A 22,745-nucleotide genomic window follows, 5' to 3' on the forward strand; every position below is an offset into this window, starting at 1 on the left:
ATTCTACTTTTTGAGACTGTAGGAACCACAAGTAAGCCTGCATTCTGGGAGCGCTGTGTTCCAGTGGGGTAATAGGGTACTACGAGCTCTTTAAGATATGATGGTGCCTGACCATTAAGAACTTTGTAGGCGAGTAGGATTTTAAATTCATTCAAATTTATAGTGTTGTTCTATTGTGACAACAGATTTAAATTGTCATCAAAAACAGCCAACATATCACATGATTTACACGTGTTTCCTATATATGATCTTAGTATACAGAAATATATAAAGTACACACAAAGTTTATAATCTGATACAGGTACAGATCAGTGCTGAACACTAGAAAGACTGAACACTAAAAACATTCACAGATCTAAAAGTGTAGGTTCACATCAAAAAGTACTAATGCATGTATCAAATACATGACTTACACACTCTTATCTATATGCACAACATACAAAATATAGCCTACAAAGCTGTTATATAACACTTGTTATTCTAGTTACTTTAAGCTTGTTACTCAATAACAACTCAGCTAAAAAACGAACTGAAGAACTTGTCACAAGCAAGCAGCCAGACCTCCTGTACACTCATATCAACAGGTGACTGAACAACTACTCAATTAAAAACTGGATCAATTCCAAATGAATGAGTGAGTCCAGACAGCTCACTGGAACTTCAACAAGCAAACTACCAACTGCACATGATATGATCTCTTTGCTGCATTCTTGTTAAGGAGATAAATTCACACAACAGCCACAGAGAGACATCTAACCATCAGAGATGAAATTGGCGACCAATGAGACATAGAGAGAGAATATGTATCTGATTCATGTTATTTAACATCTTCTTTCTTTCATGGGGATGAAGTATCCATGTCATAACGTCCATTTGTGGCTGTTGGTCATCTTGTTTGTTAGTTAACAGAATTTTGTTGCTGCTGGTTAACCAGCCTGATATCATTAGCAACAATGACAAACAAGCTAACTCTCCCGGTTTTTCATTTAAATTATGTTGTTAACTTTCCATTGTTATTGAGAGGTGTTCACTTCAGAGCAGTGGTATGTCGTGCCACAGCACATCACTGTAGTCCCGCTGAAGGTCCAGCCCAGACAGCTGAAGCAGCGAGGCCCTAGGCTGTGCCAGCAGAGCGGAGCTCTCCAGCCACTCCCTGGCAGTGTCCTGCCACTGCTGCGCCGCCCAGTCCAAATCCATTCTCCTGTTAGCTTAACAACAGTCTTTAACAGTGCTTCAGGGCTGCTAGAACAAGCCAACTGTTGTGTTAGCAAGCAGAAGCAGCTATCTACTGCTCGATAAAAGTGAATCATAACCTAAATCTGAAAAAAGGAAATTTTGTTGTTGAAAGGGCCTAAATAAGATGTAATGTTTTACCAATGTGTTTAAAAATATACTATATTTTCTCTAATAGTGGCCTGGGCCTTTATTTACCTCAACTGCAGCGGGTACCAGGCCTTTATTGGAAGCAGGCTTATATTAGAGAGAGGCCTTTATTCCTAATTCCCTCTGTTTGATAAGTGTATTTGTTCATATTTTAGTACGAAGCCTCCCTGTTTCCCGATCTGCTTCCGTTTGCTTTGTTAAATTTCTGTTACTGCATTATGCTATTAATAAAATTAAAAGCAGTCATTTCCCGACTTTTATTGTGAAACGTTACACAAACATTTCAATGTAACTTGTGTGAAGTATGACCGGTCAAGTATGGGAGGGGAAATATGGCCAGTGTTAGTTAAAAACTAAACAAATCTGAGGTAACATTATGCTGGATATAAACATTAATAGCCAGTTAACAGCACAGTCAAATATCAAATATCAATCAGCTGTCTCTCTAGCTCCAAGCTAACTTTCTTCCTCCCACCTCCAGCTAGCCGTGCTCTCCTCTTGTCAGCTAACAGCAGCTCACGCTTCTGTTTTTTCCAGTATCTGATTCTTTTCAGGTCAGTGTCAAAAGGTCTTGCAGCTTTCGCTCCTTAATTTTCCTCCGCATATTGCAAAACTCTCTCTTTGAATTTGACGTCAAACTTCCGTCTAGTGGGTGCCATGTTCACTCTCTAGTGTTGTGGCATTGGTGTTATGGAAAATCTAGTCACTGACACTTGCACAGGACCTATATGGTACTTCAATTATAGCTACCACCATCTTGTGGCACTTGTACATTACTACAAACCACAGTCACATTATAACAGGCACCAAGAGGAGGGGGGTGGACATGTCTTTTCATTTGATTACGTTAAAAGTAAAGTTAGGCTTTGCTGTAGGTTTCCCAACTCATTTTAAAAAAAGACGAGAGAAAAAGAGGAAGAGGGGGCTAGAGAGTGAATGAAGAGATGGAGCTGGTAAGAAAGCAGTGAATCAGATCAATAAAAAAAATATCTAATTGTTTCACAGCGGTTATTCTCTAGAGCACAAATAAACACATCCACACCCCCACACACCACTGTACAACCCTGCAGTGGTGCGCAGCAACACCTGATTTGGTCTGAATATGGCCTCAATCCATCCTTGTTTTTTCCCTCCCCAGCCTGCATTTGGGGCCGGCCTTTATTTGTTCGTGTCGACCACACCCCCGGCCATTACTGGAGACCTGGCTGGAGACCGGCCACTATTAGAGAAAATACAGTAGTTCGAAATTTGCAAGTTATAAATTGTTTTCTAATATGCTACTCTATCAATTTATCTATATCTTACCGGTCTTCTTCTCTTGCCAGTTCGTCACACTTATGTATGTTACAGTGGTTGAGAATTGAAGATGAAATCTGGAAACTATCATTCAACCAACGTGATGTCAGTATTGCGTTCTGGTTGTTGACTGGTTACGAAGGATGTCTTCCCTTGGAGCATCATTTTATGTGTCTTGGCCAATCATAGATTAGCATGAAAAAATGAAATACATTAAATTTATGTAAGAGATCCTGCCCTGAGGAGGACAGCAGGAGCCCATCTTCCTCTGCCCCCTACGGTCCCCCACCACCACTGCACACAGACTGCCCTTTCGTCTCCTGCCCTGCAGGTGTCGCTGTTGAAACATTTTAATCAGAATTTAAATAATGGATTTTTTCCAAAGACGAGAGAAAAGATATCTTAAAAATGAGATTTGGTAATGGTTTATTTCAACCAAATATTCTTTTTTATATTTTGATCTTGTGTATATATATATATATATATATATATATATATATATATGTATATATATATATATATGGTATTATTTGAGGTTCTCGTGTTCCTTCTTCCAGATGTTGCTGTCGCTTGGGACTGCTACATCTATCACCACTGCCTTCTTCTGTTGTTTGTCAGTCAACACGATGTCGGGTTGGTTAGCCATCACCAGTTTGTCAGTCTGGATCTGGAAGTCCCACAGGATCCTAGCTTGGTCATTCTCAACCACCTTAGGAGGTGTCTTCCATTCTGACCTTGGGACTTCCAGCCCATATTCAGTGCAGATGTTCCTGTAATCTATGCCAGCCACTTGGTTATGGCGTTCCATGTACAATGTTCCTGCCTGCATCCTACACCCTGCTATTATGTGCTGAACTGTCCTAGGAGCATCTTTGCACAGCCCGCACCTGGGGTCCTGTCTGGTGTCCCTTCCTGATGTATTCCTGGATCTTGGTTGTTTCATCCTGGACAGTGGCTCTAATGCTCACCAGTCCTCGGCCTCTCTTGTTCTGCTTAGTGTACAGTCTCAGGGTGCTGGGCTTGGTATGAAACCCTCCATACATTGGGAGGAGCTTCCTTGTCTTGATATCAGTGGCCTCTATCTCCTCCTTTGGCCAGCTTATTATGCCAGCAGGGTATCTGATGACTGGCAGGGCATACGTGTTGATGGCTCGTACCTTGTTCTTCCCATTCAGCCGACTTTTCGGGACCTGCCTTACTCTGTGTAGGTATTTGGCTGTGGCTGACTTCCTTGCAGCCTCCTCATGGTTCCCATTTGCCTGTGGGATCCGAAGGTGTTTGTAGCTGTCCTGAACTACTGCAATGCTGCCTTCTGGTAGTTCAACCCCCTCAGTTCTGATCATCTTCCCTCTCTTTGATACCATCCAACCACACCTATCTAGTCCGAATGACATTCCAACGTTGTTGCTGTAGATCCTGGTGATGTTGATCAGTAAGTCAATGTCTCACTCATTCCTGGAATACAGCTTGATGTCATCCATGTAGAGGAGGTGACTGATAGTTGTTCCACTTCAGAACTGGTATCAGTAGCCACTCTTACTGATGATCTGGCTGAGGGGGTTCAGGCTTATGCAGAACAGCAGTGGGGATAGTGCATCACCTTGGTATATGCCGCAGTTGGCTTTGAGTTGGCCACCAGAGTTGTTTTTCACAGCCCCACTGTGTACTTGATGAAGGCTCTTAGTGTCCTGTTGATGTTGTACATTTCCAAGCATTCCAGTATCCGTGTGTGTGGCATTGAATCGTAGGCTTTCTTGTAGTCAATCCAGGCAGTGCACGGGTTGGTCTGCCTGGTCTTGCAGTCTTGGGTGACTCCTCTATCGGCCAGTAGCTGGTGCTTGGCTCCCCTGGTATTACTACCAATTCCTTTCTGGGCCCTGTTCATGTACTGGGCCATGTGTCTATTCATCTTCGCTGCTATGATGCCTGACAGGAGCTTTCATGTTGCACAGAGGCAGGTAATTGGCCGGTAGTTGGATGGAATTGCACCCTTCTGGGGATCCTTCATGATCAGGACTGTCTGCCCTTGGGTTAACCACTCTAGGTGGATGCCATCTGTCAGCAGTTGGTTCATTCGTGCTGCCAGGTGTTCATGGAGTGCAGTCAGTTTCTTTAGCCAGTAGGTGTGGCCCAGTGCTGTCCAGCTCTTCATATCTGACACTTTTTCTTGGATGTCTGCCATTGTAATGGTTAATGGATCTTGCTCTGGGAGATTGCTGTGGTCTGCTCTTAGCTCCACTAGCCACTGAGCATTGGAGTTATGTGAAGCCTCCTTCTCCCATATGCTCTTCCAGTATTGAAGCAGTACATATATATATATATATATATATATATATATATATATATATATATATGTATATATAGTCAAAACATCATCAAAACTATATATATATAGTTTTGATGATGTTTCGATGATGGTGGTGGAGAGCGCTGTCTAACGTGTCAGACCAAATTCTCACATAGGTGTTCAATTGGATTGAGATCTGGTGACTGCGAAGGCCATAGCATATGATTCACATCATTTTCACACTCATCAAACCACTCAGTGACCCCTCATGCCCTGTGAACTGGGGCATTGTCATCCTGGAAGAGACCACTTCCATCAGGATAGAAATGTTTCATCATAGGAAAGGTGATGACTCAGAACAACTTTGTATTGATTTGCAGTGACCCATCCCTCTAAGGGGACAAGTGGACCCAAACCATACCAGCAAAATGCCCCCCACAGCATAACAGAACCACCAGATCCACTCACTGTAGGGGTCAAGCATTCCAACCTGTACCAGTCCATAATGTCCCAGAATCTGAACTTCCACCAGGAAAATTATAACAATTAATGCTGATCTTTATTCGATGTTTTCTGTTACTTAAAAGGCTTTGTGCAGTACATCACATGTACTCCTATACATAGATATGGGAGAAATGCAATTCTAAACCAAGTTTCCTGTAACTTTAGTAATGAACCAGTAACAGGGCCGCGGTTTGTGTAACCTGGTTTATTGGAATGGAATGGAACAGAGCCTCATTAATGTTATTAGTAACACCTGTGTTTTTCCTGCCATAACAAGTAAAGATGTTTGCCATGAAAAAGGTCTATAACCTTAAAGACCTTATACTGTGAATATTCATACACAAAGAGACCACGTCGTTCAGTAGAATGAACTACATCAACAGATTCATGTCAGTATATTCTTCCCCTCAGTACGTCTATTTGTAATAATATAATAGTATAATAGCATGTTGTTCAAGCTTGTGTTAATCAGTATTTGTGCTCATTATAAATGGAAAATTCAGCCTTTGAAAGGGAAGACTGAAGTATGAAGGAGGGGTTGGGAATGTGGAATGCATTGGCTCCTGCCTGCTGAGAGCATGGTTGGTTTCACAGCAGTACTCTGCTGCCTCTGCTCAGCATGCTGCTAACACAGGAAATAGAAAGCTAGAGGGAGTGAGTGTGTGTGTGTGTGTGCGTGCATGCAAGTGTGCGTGTGTGTTACCTTGTGGAGACCGTTTCTGGTATAAACACTGACCTTGTTGGGACCAATAGTCCTCATGGGGACCAAAGCCCAGTCCTAATGCGGTGTGTTGCAGTGTATTGTTTCTGTCTCTATGCCCAGAGGTGATACATGGGAGAGAGACCTAAAACAAGAGGAAATAGAGGAGGTGGAGAGTCGAGGAGAAACACTAAAATGGCATTGTACACACTGTCTACACTTGTAGATTAACCAGAAACAACTCACCAAAAACAGTGAAGATGTATGAAAACAGTAAATGCCTCAGCTCTTGAAAAGAGAGTAATGCAAGGCTCATGAGAGTTTTAGGTCATTTTGATACATAATCCCAAACAATTACCATGAACACAAACTAAGGGTGTTTTCAAACCTATACCTACCCACAGCAAATTAACTATTTGCTGTGATCTGAAACAGTGGATGACTTGGTTCGTTCAGTTCTATTTTGTACATGCTATGCCATCTAATAGGCTCCACTATTGGTATATCCCTGTGAGGCTTCGCCTCTTCACCCTGAGCCAGATCCTTCAAGCACTCACCACCCAATCAGGACGTAGCAGCCACTTGCTATAAAGCACCAGCACACCTGCTGTTCTCCTTTTTTCACTCAGCCACCTTGAATACAGTGCACAACACTCAGCAAAAACTTCATCACCCAAACCTTGCTCTGCCTCACTCACCTCCCTGTGCATGATTCATATCACTATTTCACATGGATATGAATCAGCGATTCACCTTCTCCCTGCAGAATGCTGTGGAGGGAAGATAATCTATTATTTTGCTACCAAATTTCTACATTTTGTGGCATTATACCTTTCCAGCTCCACTAGGATGGTGACACTGGAGGAGAAATTGGGGAAAGGACCCATATCACTATAAACTAAGTTTCCTCACATGAGGACCTTTGGACTGCTATGTCATGAAACAACTTATCCCTGTAACATATCCTGATACATTCACTTGTGACTAGATGATTTCCACAAGTAACAGACATATCTCTACTTCTGCTTCATCACAGGAAATGCTAGTTTTCCTCCTGGGAGGTTTTCAGCACTTCTGCCTCCTTTTTTTGGCTATATGCACATGTTTTTCCAAATGTGTGGAAAATGTGCCTAACCCTCTCAGAGACAGGGTCAAGAGTTCTGCCGTACATTGACTACATTGGCTGATTCTGCCACCACATTGAAAGCGCCTCTCCAGCCAAGCCAGTGAATTCTGTCTTTTGGATTCCATCAAAATAAGACCACAAAGCATTTCCAAGTGGTATTCAGTGCATTATGATGTGAAGCATGAGTTAGACTAAACAGGCAAATCCAGGTCAAAACTTCTTTTAAGTTCTTTCATTGATTTCACATAACAAACCCACCTCAGCCTTTAAGGGTGATTTCAAACAAACTTTTGTGTGTTTGCCTGTTTGGTTTGCCTGATGATATTTGTGTGGTGTGAAAGCAGACCAGACCAACCACAACACATTGTGATAGTAGATATGGGATTTTAACATGAATAAAAAAGCAGAATTTATTGAATCCATCTGGTGGTCATGGGAACTGTCAAGCACGTGACCTTTTGATTTGTATAAACAGTTTACATATTTATGCAAAATAATTCGGTAAACATAGTAATTTGTATGTGCACCAGATGAAAAGGAGTTCAAACAGGGATTTTTTGTTCTTTTGTTTAACTCCATGGATTTTTTTGGCAGTTCTTTAATAAAAAGTGTATGAAATATAGGCAACCGCATAGTAATCATCCCACAATAATTTTACAGTACAAAGTGCCCCTTTTTCAATGCCACTTGTTTGTACCTGTTCATCATCATTTATCACACATGAACTGCAGATGCAGTCTGGTCTAATAATGCTCATGATCAGTTATGTCTTGGTGAGCTCTTCATGACACCAAAGACAATAAATAAACTAATCAGGTTCAGTAGGTTCAGTAAAGTGCTTCATAACTTACTGTAAGTCACCGGAATTTGATTTTCCCCTGTGGGTCCATGTAGTACTGATGAGGCATGATGTATTTACCCTGGATTCTAGAAGTCGCCCCTCTGTCAGCTCAGCTAAATTTGTGCAGTTCTGTGAACCTTTTATGAATAATATTGGACATTATTGGACAATGATAACATATGAGTATGAGTCACTCATCAGGACAGGGAAATGGTCAGCTCACCCTCCTGCCAACCTGCTACCTGACCAGTCGAGGTTTTCAAATGCAAACATTGGAATAAACATCAAGGAAAAGGTGGGGAGGATAAACACCAGCGGCAAACCTGACCACATGGACAAGCAAGACCACTTCTACATCCATCCATCCATCTCAACATCAAAAGAAACACCAGGGTAAACATGGGGGGATTAAAACATGGTAGACATTTTAACATCAGAAGCATTACTGCAAAGAGCAATCAGCTAACTCATCTTCTGTCTGACTCAAATCTGGACTTTCTCTGTCTGACTGAAACATGGTTGAAACAAACAACCCCTGCCAATATGTTCGCACACCAATGTTTTAGAAGAAAGGACCTGATGGAAGAGGAGGAGGGGTGCTTTTTTATGTGAGAGACAACATCAAATATGAACGTGTGGTTTACAATGCGGATAACATGTTGGAATATGTTGGGATAAAAATAATCTTGTCATAACAAATGTCTTTTGACATCATAGGTGTCTATAGGCCCCCCTCTACAGATGACACTTTCTATGATCAACTCACAGAAGCCTTGAAATAGTGCATTCTCAACAAAGAATTATTACTTATGGGGAAAAACTAAAAGAAATTCCAACTAGAACATCTAGTTAAAGGCCCAACTGGGATTGCAAAATGCTACAGTGCACAAATTTTATATTTACTATAAAACCAGAAAGAATAACTAAAAGTAATAATTTAATCACTGGCTTATCAGATCATAACCTAACCCTATGTGCAAGAAGACTGACTAAAAATAGATTTAGGACCACAGCAACTAAGCCAATGATGCTTCAATGCATACCCAGAGCTAAGTAAGAAGAATTTGTCAGTGAAATTAACAGCTTGAACTGGGATGATGTATTGTCCTCTGATGATCTGGACTATGGCTGTAATACCTTTACTCACAGAATCAACTCTGTGAAGGAAAGGTTTAATATGAGGATACAGATAAAATCTAAAAATGAAAAATGAAATCTAGCATTGTTTTTTATCTCAATATTCAATATATTGAGATAAAAAGAGACAAAAAGCAACGGTAAATTGATCTGGAAAAACATCAATAATCTCATAATGGAGCCAAAATTTTTAGGAGATTTTAAACTCAAAGTACAGGGAAAGTTAATTGAAGATCATCTTGCTGTTGCTTCTGTCTTTAATAATTTTTTCTTGAGTCTGTGTATGAGCTAGGAAAAAAATCTCCAAAAGTAGCAATGCTTTCCAATTTGATACCATGTTTGTTAAACCACACAAAGATATTTTAACTCCCCCATTTCTCATTTAATTTACTTGTCTTTTAAATACAGCTCCTTTCCTGATGACTGGAAATGTGCCATTGTCACGCCTATTTTTAAATCTGGATATTGCCTTGAAGCCAGTAACTACAGACCAGTAAGTATACTGCCAGTACTCTCAAAGGTTGCTTAGAAAGTTGTCACTGAACAACTAACAACATTTCTTAATACAAGCAATTTTGGTGTACATCGTATGCAATTTGGCTTACAGCAAATCATTCCACTGAAACAACTACCTTTCACTTTAAATTGCAAATTAAAGCAAGACTTGATAAAGGAGAAGTAGTCGGTCCTGTATTTTTAGATCTGCGTAAAGCATTCAACTGTCAATCATGATGTTTTAATATCGAAATTCTCTAAAATTAACTTCTCTGCTAGAGCACTAGCATCGGTGTCTTCATATTTATCTAATAGGAGACAATGTGTTAAAGTTTGTGACACACTGTCCAGTAACATGAAGTGCACCATGGTTGTTCCAGAAGGGTCAGTGTTAGGTCCCCTATTATTTAGCCTATATATTAATGATCTCCCTCAACAGTGTCATGATGTAGAACTGCAAATGTATGCAGATGACACATGCAAAAACAGCTGAGTTAGCAGTTGCTAAGCTAACAATTGTGTTGGAAATGATCACACATTGGCTTGATCAATCATGTCTGAGTCTAAATGTAAACAAGACAAAAGGTATGTTTTTCTCTAAAACCATGGTACAATGTCCTAAAGCTTTCATCAAAGGTGAAAGGATTGAAATAGTCACTGATTTTAAATATTTTGGTCTGACACTGGACCCAAATTTGCACTTTAAATAACATTTTTAAAAAACAGTTAAAACCTAAACATAAAGTACAACTTAGCAAACTTTAGACATATTAGAAACTTGTCTCTCTTTCTTATATGTCTTATTGCATTACATGTTGGGCACAGGCTAGAGAAATGGTCATAAGACCTCTTGAGTACTTTTACAAACAAACTCTAAAAACTCTAGACAAAAAGCCATCACTGTAGGGTACTAGAGAAATACAATTTACTGAGCTTTGAGAATTTTAGATTATTTTCAAATTCGTGCCTTGTTTATAAAATTTTAAATGGTTTGGCCCCTCCTCCACCACCATGCCATTTTATCATACTGCATTCGGGCAGTCAGCATTCTCTGTAAAAGTCACAACTCAGTGGAATGTCCTGCCTGACGATATTAAGAGCTGCAGTTCCATAAGTACTTTTAAAACCAAATTAAAAAGTCTGCTAAAAGTTACTCAGCTCTGTAACCAATTTTATATCATGGTCTTCTCATGAACACAAATAATCTTGCTTTTAATTTGACAAGCTTACATTATTAATTGCTAGTTGACACCGTGGGTGCATGTGATGTGGTGCTTTTATGTGTAGCTTTGTATTTTGTATTATGTGTCCTGTGTGTTTTTTGCTGTGTACTGTTTGTTATTCTTTTGTTACATGTTTTAATTATGACCTGCCAAAGGGACTGCAGATGAAAATTACCAATAAGCTAACTCTAGTACAGTACATCAAATGGTAACATTTATGTTTAACATTGTACGTGGCCCCAATAAATCAGAAAAAAAATAAAATCAGATCAAAACTGTCCAATGAATGAGTTACCTATCAGTCCATATGATATGCTTACTCCTCTTTCTTTATTTGTAATTAGTCAGTGTGAACATAAAATAGACCAGAACTAAAAGAAAACAATCTCTCTTTTTTGACCCTGGTTTGCACCAAGTAGACCAAAGTATAGGTGTGAAAGCTGGGATCATTAAATATTAATAAACATATAATAATAATAATAATAATAATAATAATAATAATAATAATAATAATAATAATAATAATAACAAGTTACATAAGTTAAAAAAACACACTTAAAGCATAAGGTAGCACACGACATTAATCACACATTAAAAGCAGTTCTAAAAAGATGAGTTTTGATTAGTATTTTGAATATAGACAGATCAGTGCAGTTGTAGATGTGTGGGGAGAGAGTAACAGAGGGAGGGGGCAGCTATGGAGAAAGCTCTGCTGCCCCAGTTCTGGTGCTTGGTCCTGAATGGTGGAGATAAGAGTGTCAGAGGCTGTAGGAAGGAGTGTGATGGTGGAGCAGGTTGGTGAGGTAGGAGAGGACCTGGTTATGGAGGGCTATATGGGTGAAAAGAATTTAATCTGTTGTGGGACAGGGAGCCAGTGGAGTTTCTATAGGACAGGGGTTATGTGGTCGCGGGAGTGGGTGAGCAGGTGAGCAGCAGAGTTTGGGATTTACTGGATTTGTTTAGGACTTTGGATGATGTGCCATAAAGAATGCTGTTACAGTAGTCAATTATGGGTGTCATGAAAGCATGTATCAAAGTTTCGGCAGCAGAGAAGGAGAGCTATGTTTTTACTTAGAAAAAGGCAATTTTGGTCATTAGATTGACATGGTGTTCAAAGGTTTCTGTCGAAAATTACTCCAAGGTTGTGGATGTGTGGGGAGGGAGAAAGAGTGGAGTTGTTGATGGTGAGGTAGAAAATGTGAATGGCTTTGGTGAGGGATTTGGGACCAATGATTATCATGTCACATTGATCACAGTTTAGTTTGAGAAAGTTGGCTTGCATCCATCATTTAATTTCAGTGAGGCAGTTGCTTAGAGTGGGGTGAGTTGCAGTGGTGATGGATTTAGTGGAGATGTGGAGCTGGACGTCATCAGCATAGCAGTGTAAATGGAGATTGTGATGACGGATGATGTAACCAAGGGGGAGCATGTAGAGGATGAAGAGCTAGGAGACAGTTCTTAAAAAGATTTTATGAGATGGGATCCAGAACACAAGTAGAGCTTCTCATTCCTACCATAAGGTTGGAAAGCTCCATTAGGGAGACTGGGGAGAACTGAGACAGGGGCTCAATGGTAAAAGGGTTAGAAACAGGTAGGGAGGTGGAGAAGGTGAGGAAAGTGGTCAGGTTGCTGTAAAGGGTATCAGTTTTTGTTTGGAAAAATTAAAGGAAAGAGTTACACTTGTTAAGTGAAGTGAAGGATTTGGAGTTGTTGTCTGTGGATTTGAGAAGTTTATGAGTGTATGAGGTTTGCATAGTAGGTAGACTGGGTTGTGGGGGAGGGGAGACATATTTAACTGGCAAGAGAGGCTGAGAGAGCTGGGGGGGGGGGGGGGTATATTTTAGATGTTTTGAAGGATATTTTGTGTTTAATTTTTGGGACGGGGGATAGGAATGTCAATGCCCATAGTGATTGCATCACTACAGACACAATCACTTTGACTAAGGTGGTCAGAGATATTGAGATTGAGGCTGGAAAGTTAATGTATTCTAAGACCAGTGGTGAAGACCAGATCCAGGATGTGACTGTGGCTGTGAGTGGGAAGTTGTTGTATGTTGTGTGAAGTTGAAGCATTCTAGCAGTTCCAGGAATACTGTCAGATTTACAGTCAGTATCATCAGTGTGGATATTAAAGTCACCCAGGAGGAGAGCGGAGGGTGAAATGGCACATAGCTGGGTCAGAAAATTAGAGAAGTCAGAGAGAAAGAAGGGGTTCAGCTTGGGGGGTTGGTAGATAACAGTGACCAAAGGGGTGGGACCAGAGAGTTTGACAATAAGTGTAAGGAATGGAAATGATGATTGTTTTAATGTCCTTCCTGTAAACAGCAGAAACACCACCTCCCCACCCCTCAAGACGAGGTTTATCAATGTATTCCTGTGGGTGTGTTTTGTTTTAATGAGAAATTATACAGGGGTTTATGTCAGGTTTTGGTGAGGCAGAGGAAATGTAGGTTGTTCTCAGTTATAAATTCATTCAGAATGAGGCTTTTATTGTTGAGTATTGAACAAAGCCAGATTGTGATTGGTTGTGAGGACTGAGGAAAGATTGGAAGGATTCACATAATGTTTGTTGTGGTGATGTAATGAGGAAGTTGGGGAGTGACAGGACCATAGGGATGGGATGGAATTAGAGGACGTGAAGTTGTAAGTAAACATGGCCAGAGCCCCTGTGTAGAGGACAGCCTCAGCAAAGTATTCCAGTTTCTTTGAGAGTCCATCCAGTCCAGATGCAGATGGTTATTGAGATTTTGAAGATCTGAGGTGGACAGTGGTGGCATGGTCCAGTTGAAGAACACTAGTACAGAGCTAGTGTTACCTTATGACCAGGATCTGGGTGTCCAGGGAAGGAGTAGCATTATGCACCCCAGGAGAATCCACTGGATAATCCACACCATAACAGCGGAGGAGCTACCAGCCTGTTAGCCTTACGATCCTGTTCGGAGAGTGAAGGTCATCCTGGGGCAGTGGTGGCTAGCAGAGAAGAACAACCCAAGCCTGACAAGGCTGACCACACTGGGACAGAAAGGATAAACAGGAGGGCTCCTGCTAGCTAGTGATGTGGCAGGCAGAGCCTGAAAGGTTGACCACTCTGGTAGCAGGATGATGAAGTAAAGCTGTGAATCGGTCCTGGGAGTCCTGAAGTTGGCAAGAGAGAGAATCTCTTGACAGGTAAGATGGTGAGCTGAGCTGGAGATGCTAATCCAGTGAATGTGCTTGTCTGGATTGGAGGACAGTTGGTAGCATGTAGCCAGAAACACGCAGGACAAATTTATCGGAAAAGTTTAGATTGACAGAGGCAACGATTAAACAGTGGAACTTAGGTAGAACTTACGTTAGGAAACAGAACGGCAGCCAAAGTGCCAAAGTGTGCCACCCAAAGTGTGCCAGCATCCACCAGTGTTCACCATCTTAGTTATGAAAACAATGACCTATACTTAGTGACCAGAAAAATAGAAACCCCTGTACAGTGTAATGTAATTCAATATACTGGCCCTACAGTAAATACTATGTCAGAGATGTGTTGATTCAACTCTCTGGTCACTTTTGAGGCTGCAGGTAGAGGTGGTTTTGTTGCTTTATATTGAAAAGTGAGGTTGGAGGAGTTTATGTTTGGCTGCATTATTTACATCCAGCACTGGTTTTTTCCTTAGTCTAGTCCTTGACTGATGACCTCTTATAAATTTAAATGCCTGCTAAGAACACATGGTCACATTATTATTTACTGACTTTATGAATTGATGATGACCTCGTGAACAGTTGTTGAACTTGGACCCAACCAGACTCCTGTCTTTGCAGACACAGCTGACACATGAGCCAATTTACTTATCTCACCCATACTCAAGCAAAGAACAGAGCCGACTGAAAAACAAAAAGAAAATAATTACCACAGTTAAAGCAGGTAAAGAAGTTACAAAACAGTGTTAGAAACGGCACAAGTTGAAAAACAGTAGAGCCAATTTTGTTATGTTGCAAATATGTGATAATTCAGTCACAATCTCAAGAAAAAGGGATTATGATATTTTTGTTAAAGCTGTGTAGAATTGGAAATGTCCTTTTTGGTGCCCCCAGTATCATTATCAAAACAGTGGTAAAGTGCACCACTACTCTCCAGACAGGCCATATGTTTGGTGGCCCTGAGGTGCAAAACACAACAACGTTTCAGGAAAATGTAAAATGTCATTGTGTCAGAAATGTTGTGTTTTGCACCTCAGGGCCACGATACATATACATCATGTAGACTGCACCAATTCCCATCTGGATTGTCTCATCTTTCTATTGCCAAAACTGCCATTAGAATGTAAGCATTTTACACATTCTGTAGATGTTTTAAGGATTAATAAAACATGCAGTCTAATTGTACCCAGTGTGAGTACTGTAGGTGACCTCCAGCCTTCATCTGATTCTTGGTAAACAGAATAAGACATAACCAGTTACAAAGCCATATATGAACAACAGCCAAATAATATATGGGAAAGAATGAGCCTGCAGGCATCTAGGACTGGAACCCACTCTCTCTCATGACTATTGTGTGTGTGCGTATTTTTGTGTGTGTGTGTGTGTGTGTGTGTGTGTGTTTGTGTGTGTGTGTGTGTGTGTGTGTGTGTGTGTTTGTGTGTACAGGTAAGGAAATAGATGAGATAGAAAATTGTTGTAGGATATTGCCAGTAAATTGAGACTTTTCACTTTCTCTCCTTTTTCTCTCATATTGTGTTCTACAATGAGCAAGATGCATGTTCCTAATCAAAAGGAAATCAGCCTTTCAGAATGTATATGTCTCTGTGTGTGTGTGTGTGTGTGTGTGTGTGTGTGTGTGTGTGTGTGTGTGTGTGTGTGTGTTTATCTATGCTCATGCTCATGCTAAACCAGAAACATTTGGCTCACAACTGGGATCACAATGTAATCAAATAAAACTTATTCACAGATCCTTAAAAACCCTACATCTAAACTTTAAAAACTGTAGACAGTTTATTATATAGTTCATTTCTGACTATGTTTCAACAAAAACACAACAAAATATAGTTACAGCATGGTTATTGGTTAATTTGTAGGACACCTTCCTTTCCACAAAAAGAATAAAGCACCTATGAAAAATGTGTTTCAATGCTAACCCCAAAGAGAAAAAAGAATAAAATTGGGGTTATTTCAGGATGGGTGCACACACTGGTGAAATGCATTCTCATTCCTTCACTGTTTGTATGTTTACATGCACATGAGTAGCCCACTTTGTATTAGGTTGTGGAGTATCCTGTTTGGTTTTGAGAATCCTGAATGTGCCATCTTGGTTATTCTGAAAGAAATGGCACTGGCAAGTACTGTGGCTTGAGTCCACATATCTTCTGATCACTGTGTGCTAATGTATCTTCACAAATGCTTCTTCAACTCAAAGGCATTCAAGAAAACATAAAACAATACACATACATCTGCACTCTGAAGTGGATGTGAAAGAGTGACACTGGTGAAAAGGAGGTGTAAATGAAGCAAAGCCTGCAAGCTAGCTCAGGCAGTTTGAGGCTGCTCCATTCACACTTTGCTGTGGCATATCTATACTGATACTAACACCTTTGGTTTGCTGAGGAATGGAGAGAGGAGATGTTCTGTGCACTTGCGTATTAACTTTATTGACATGCGCTAATCTGCATGTGAGCTTGCATGTGAAAACTGTCACAGTCAAGACTGACCTACACCACAGCTGCCACACAGCTCACACAGGCTATGCTGCTACTATGGCTGCTGCTGTTCATAACGCGTTTCAAAAGCCCCACCTCGGCCCTATAGGGCAAGTTAGTGTCGCTCTCCACTCCCTTTTGTGCTGAGCTCAGTGTTTCCTTAGGGGGAGTGATGAGGTCAGAGCCTAGATGGCAAAGATTAATGCTGTATTGCTGCTGCTGTTGTCTTGTATTAATATATGAAATAAGATACAGAAAGCCCATCCAGCACTCCATATTAAAATACAGCAGCCAGAAGCCAAAGTTGGATAATCCTCAGCACCTGTACAGGTGCAGACAAACATAGACACAGTAATGTGTCATGCAGTGTTCATACAGGGAGATGATAAACTAGGTTACACTATACTATGGGGCGGCTGTGGCTCAGGAGGTACAGCGGGTCGTCCACTAATCGGAAGATCGGCGGTTCGATTCCCGGCTCCCCCAGTCCACATGCCAATGTGTCCTTGGGCAAGATACTTAACCCCAAATTGCTCCTGATGGCTGTGCCATCAGTGTATGAATGTGTGTGAATGGTTAGTTTCCTCTGATGGGCAGGTTGGGACCTTGCATGGTAGCCCCTGTACCCATTCAGCGTATGAATGTGTGTGAATGGGTGAATGAGATTTGTAGTGTAAAAGCGCTTTGAGTGGTTGGAAGACTAGAAAGGCGCTATACAAGTACAGTCCATTTACCATTTACTATTATGTTCTATGTACATAGCATATTCAGAATCAAAATCAGGCTACTATTGCTATAACTTGGATACTAATGTGCACATAAACTACCAACATAGGCTGTGTGACTGACTGTGTTTTGCCTTTTTATTTTGCCATGTTCAAACTTTTTTTGTGACATATATTTGACCTTGGTATACAGAGTAGGCCTTTAAATAAGAGCAGTGATTTTTTTTTGCTCCTCTCATTCTTAATAAATAAATCAAATCAAACTACCTTGTTGAGCCATAGGACGTTTGTTAAATCCTCATCACATTTCAAACTGAAAATTTGATTACAAATGTCACCAATCACTGTGCGCTTCCACATATAATGATCAAATTAGGATCCACTATTACAAATCTGGGTCAAGTAAAATTAAAGTCCAATTTTGGCCTCGCAAAACTAACTTCCCTCCAAAAGTATGAAGGTTGTAGTTTCTCTCTACTCTTCTTTCCTGTTTGCTTTTGAGTCAGATTTATGTTTCTCAAGAGAGGCACAACTGTGTGTGTGTTTGTGTGTTTGTGTGTGTGTTTGTGTGTGTGTGTGTAAGCCACCTCTGCAGGGGATGGATTTGAATCACCGATTAGAGAAGATCTCAATTAGTCCAACACACTCACACACACAATGTGGATTATGTGTAGTCTTTTCTAATCTGGGAATATGAAGCTGCTGATATTGGATCAAAAAATCTGGGTGGAATATTAATTATGAATATGAATGGCTGATGGTCCGTTTGTGTGTGTGTGTGAAGCTGTGGCATAACTTCAATAAGGATGATCTCTTCCCTTGCTTTCTGCCTTTATTCCACTATGGGCCTGCTATTTCTTCCTGTTCTATTTCCCTCTGTCACTTTCACTTTCCCACAGAATTCTGACGTCACCATACCTGACTAATGATCTTTCTGCCCGCGTCCCTCAAGCCAATTAGTCCCTAGGAACTGCGACATTATTTTCTTTAAATTTCATTCTGCTGCAATACATCAGCTTCTGTGAGGGCTGCAGTATACCACATGCACCAAGGTGATTTACAACAATGACAAACCCTAATTCATAGCTAAGTTCATATGGCTAAGGTTGAAAAAGGAAGAGGTGTTCACGAGTGAGGGCAGGGCTAAGTTTATCACCTGCCAATTTTTTATGTTTCTAGGTCTTGCAGACAAGACATTTAGAAGAGAAAAATAATAAGAAATTTTCATGAGGTCATAATAGACAACCTTCGACTTAATACGACCTCAGTAAGCACAACATACCACATGCATGAATTAATACATTGATGGAAAGTAGGACTTGGCTACCTGGGGATTTGAGCCCTGGACCTTTGTATTCACAGAGAAGGTGACTTATGGCTTGATTCCAGTAGGTGCGGCTGTGCCACATTCCAGCTGCGACACGGCTGCCGGCGCTTAATCGCAGCTACTCTAGTGAATGCTTTTGATCCCACCAGACGTGCCACAGCACATTTCAGATGTGTCCCAAAAGCAGCTTGTCCACTCTGCTCCGCTAAACATACATGCCTTATCTATTTTTGATGCGAGCTGCATCAATCAGAGGATATTTGTCACTATGGATGATGAGAGGTTCATCTTGGAAGTGGAAAATCACAAGATTTTATGACACCACTGCTGCCATGACTGCCCAGGTCCCTGGCTTCCTCTCCAGGTAGAGGGGTGGCTCTCTTCTCTCTGGCACTGCTGGAGCAAAACACTCCACTTCTGAAATGCTTCCAGTGGGGTATGATGCTGTGCCGAGGATTGAACAAAACCATGTTACAGCTGTAAGGTGACGCAGCCATGAGCAGTGGAATCAAGGTGACTGCACCACTGGGGAGAACACTTACAATAGTCAAAATGTTGGTGAAAAAATTCAGAAAAAATCACGCATCATTGTGCAATATTTTGGTGAAATTCAAAAATTCAATGAAATAGAAAAAAATTGGATGAAATAGAAAAATGTTGTGCTTATGGTACAAATTACAGCAAGATATTGGATATAACAAACACATAATTTGACATACATGCATTGAACAACATTTAAACCACAAGAGTTCACAACAGATTGGCAGAAACCAGGAGATACACACACCTTGGTGCTAGACTGGATTGGAACAGGTAACCTTACCCTTACAAGGTCTGTGCTTAAACCACTAGACCATCAGGACAACACATGATATGATAACAGTTGACACTAAATATTAACTTATTTCTGCATACAGTTAGTAAATTACTGCATTGAGGTCAATGAGAGTGAATAACTTGAATGAATAACGTGTTTGTGTGATGCATGCAAACACGACACAAAATCCTAACCCATCTAGCTGGTGGATGCTTGGGAGGAAGAGAAGAAAAAGAGGTAAACAAGGACCTGGGCCTAAACCAACCAGGTGTAGCTAGTTTCCTGACACCTTCTCCAACCCCGTCCACCAGCTCCTGAGCAACAGTTTAACTGTTGGGAATACAATTTGCATCAACTTACTTTTCTCAAGTGTGTTGTCAAATATTTTGGTAAAATTAGTTTAAAAATTAGAAGAAATAAAAAATGTGCATTCAGTGAAAATTACAGCAAGATACTGGATATCACTCCAGACTCATTGTTTGACTGAAGTGAACACCATTTGAAACACTTAAATATAAGTACCATCTAGAGAATGTCTGTGTCAATTTTGGTAGCATATGAATGAAGAGATATAGATGTTAATTGATTTCTGCATATTTTGAAAAATAGTAGGGATGCACGATATTGGATTTTTTGCCGATATGCTGATATTTTCCAACTCATTGCAGATCGCTAATGCTGATACTGATATATGCACATATTTTTTTCCCTGGCTGAGGAGACTATTATGCATGCAATCATAGACTGTACTAAGTATGATCAAGAAAGACAATGTATTAAGGAAGAACTTCAGAAGACTGGAGTTCAGGAGCCTGTCAAGTGGTTGGAGCAGTAGAGTTTTCTTTGAGTTTATTAGATAGACAGGATTAATTGGTAGAATTTAATCTCTGGTCCACACTCAGGAGCAGAAGGTGGCAGTAATGTACCTAATACGCTGGTTGCCAACTGCCATTACAAACCAAAAAGTTTTTTTAAACGGAGTGGCACATCCTGTTGAGGTGTTTTCTATCTATGCAGCCAAACACAAGCAGCTCCTCCTGTTTCACCTGGTGCTTCCTCCATAGGCTACACTTCACTCAGCTGCCCGCCAGACTCACTGCTTCTTCCCACTTTAACCTGAATAACAAACTGGGGTTCGGTTCTCCAGTTGGCTAGCCTAGCACCGAGCCCCAGTTTATTATTCAAGTTCAAGTGGGTAGAAGCAGTGAGTCTGTCGGGCAGCTGAGTGAAGTGCAGCCTACGGAGGAAGCATCGGGACTGTCAGGGTGAAACAGTCTGCAGAGGGAAGCACAGCCAGGCGGCGGAGAAGAAGCCTGTCATATCGGCAGAAATGTTTTGGGCTGATGCTGATATTTCATTTTAACACCTTTATCAGCTGATACCGATGATGTGCAGATATTATCGTGCATCCCTAAAAAATATAGAGTGACGGACTTCTGAACTGACCATAGGCTCAGTGGATGTGCTGTAAAAATTTTAGCTCTGTATTTAGATTTTTTTATGTTGGGAATGTGAAATGTCTATAAATGTAGATATGTTGTGATAAGCCATGCGCACTTTAATCAATCATTACTTCAACTGAGTCATGACCCTAGATTGTGTGAACCAAATTTCATACAAATCCATGTAGCTGATTGTGAGATATGAAATTTTCACATTTATGACACCCCCTACTGGCAGTATATCCCAAGGCTGCATAGTGAAGTTCGGACCTAGCATCCAAACCCATGAACCAAGTCTGGTTACAATTGCCTAAGCCAGTTTTTATTTATGAGCGTTTATTGTTGGGTTTGGCAGGAGAGTGTTTGGTTATTAGTGATAATTAATAATTATCAGAGATAATTATTAATTAGACAATAAAGAAATTATTAATATTAATTAATAGTACAGGGCACCAACCCTCAGAGAGCCTCACACTGGGACACCAACTGTTAGAGTTGTGAGGAGCGCAGTTGGTTGCAATAATTAATAACTATCAGAGTTAATTATTAATTATAAAATTAATCAAATTATCAATATGAATTAATAATTATGGGGCACCACCTCAAAACTGGGACCATTAACCAAACAATAAGGTAATCTCATGAAAGAGTTAACCTAGAATGCTAATATCTGAGGGATCAACATTCACAGATGAATGAAGGTTTGAATTTGAGCTCTGACTCTCTCAATCAGCCACTTTTCACAATATATAAACACAAAAAAGACTTCTCCTTAAAGAAAATAACATAATAAATTTATTAAACAATAGCAGAGTTAACAAAGTTAGCAGATGCTTTGATCAATAAACCACTGTCCTGAAATCTAACTCTAAGCAATAACATATGTTGGGACTACATGTGGACCACATGTTTCAAGACTCCAAGAAACCTGAGCCCTGGGGGTTCACACCCAAAGCGTGAAGCTCCACCCATGGATCCAGGTTATCAAAACTAGAGATTCCCCCTTATCTTTCTCTTGTCTCCCCGAGCTGCAGCAGGAGCAGCTCCTTGCTCTCTTTCTCCTTCAGCTGCAGGTGCAGCTGCTTGCTCTTTCACACCTCCAGCAGCTGCTGGAGCAGCTCTCTGCTCTCTTGTGTGGCCTGCTCACAGCAGACACACACAGTCTTCTTTATGGCAAAAGATGTGAGAGCCTGCCTAAGACTCAGAAACTAAGTTTCCTTGTGCCAGCAGCTAACACACAAGTCTGCTGGCCAGTTTAACAAGTACAGGAGCCGCGAAATGGAGTTAGTTTGCCTTCTCAGCCTGACTCACCCACAGATTCATCGGCTACAAAGCAGAACGCCACAAAGCATCTCTTCCTTCATGGACTGGTAACAACTGGGCATAGCCTAGCAACACAGTGATGCATAGTACGGCTAAGCAAGAATGTTTAACTCAAACAATGTACTGTACGTGTATTGATTTGGTTAAGGTTATACATTGAACTGTTGTTGTGATGTCCTTGTTGCTTATAGTCAGGTTACTGCATAGCCACACCGCTAGGTTAATGTTAGCATGCTTAACACATGTTACATCCAGTAACTAGGCCTTGCATGCAACCTCATTTTAACCTTTAACTTTTAGCATACACGAATTGGCCTTGAATAGAGAACCACACAGTTAAGAGGTTAAAACCTAGTTTGGCAAACTTTGGTTCAGGCAGCACATGTGGTTCAAGACACCACATGGTCTGGCCTTTTATCTCTGTAGTTCCCTTTATCAGCCAAATTCTCAGCA

At 40.7% G+C, this 22,745-nt stretch overlaps 1 protein-coding gene across 2 annotated transcripts in view; it reads left to right on the forward strand.

The window, feature by feature from the left end:
* The window catches only part of fam110b (family with sequence similarity 110 member B), a 120,018-nt gene that overhangs the window by 68,200 nt on the left and 29,073 nt on the right, over positions 1-22,745 (forward strand). The window contains exon 3 of one of the 2 annotated variants that reach the window (XM_067604768.1): positions 9,683-9,767. The exons of the other annotated variant lie outside the window; for it this stretch is intronic. The gene's annotated coding sequence lies outside the window, so the exon portion shown is untranslated. The remainder of the gene's footprint in view (positions 1-9,682; positions 9,768-22,745) is intronic. 2 annotated transcript variants of the gene reach the window in all.

This window comes from Thunnus thynnus, chromosome 12, assembly GCF_963924715.1.
Source record: "Thunnus thynnus chromosome 12, fThuThy2.1, whole genome shotgun sequence".
Lineage (NCBI taxonomy): Eukaryota > Metazoa > Chordata > Actinopteri > Scombriformes > Scombridae > Thunnus > Thunnus thynnus.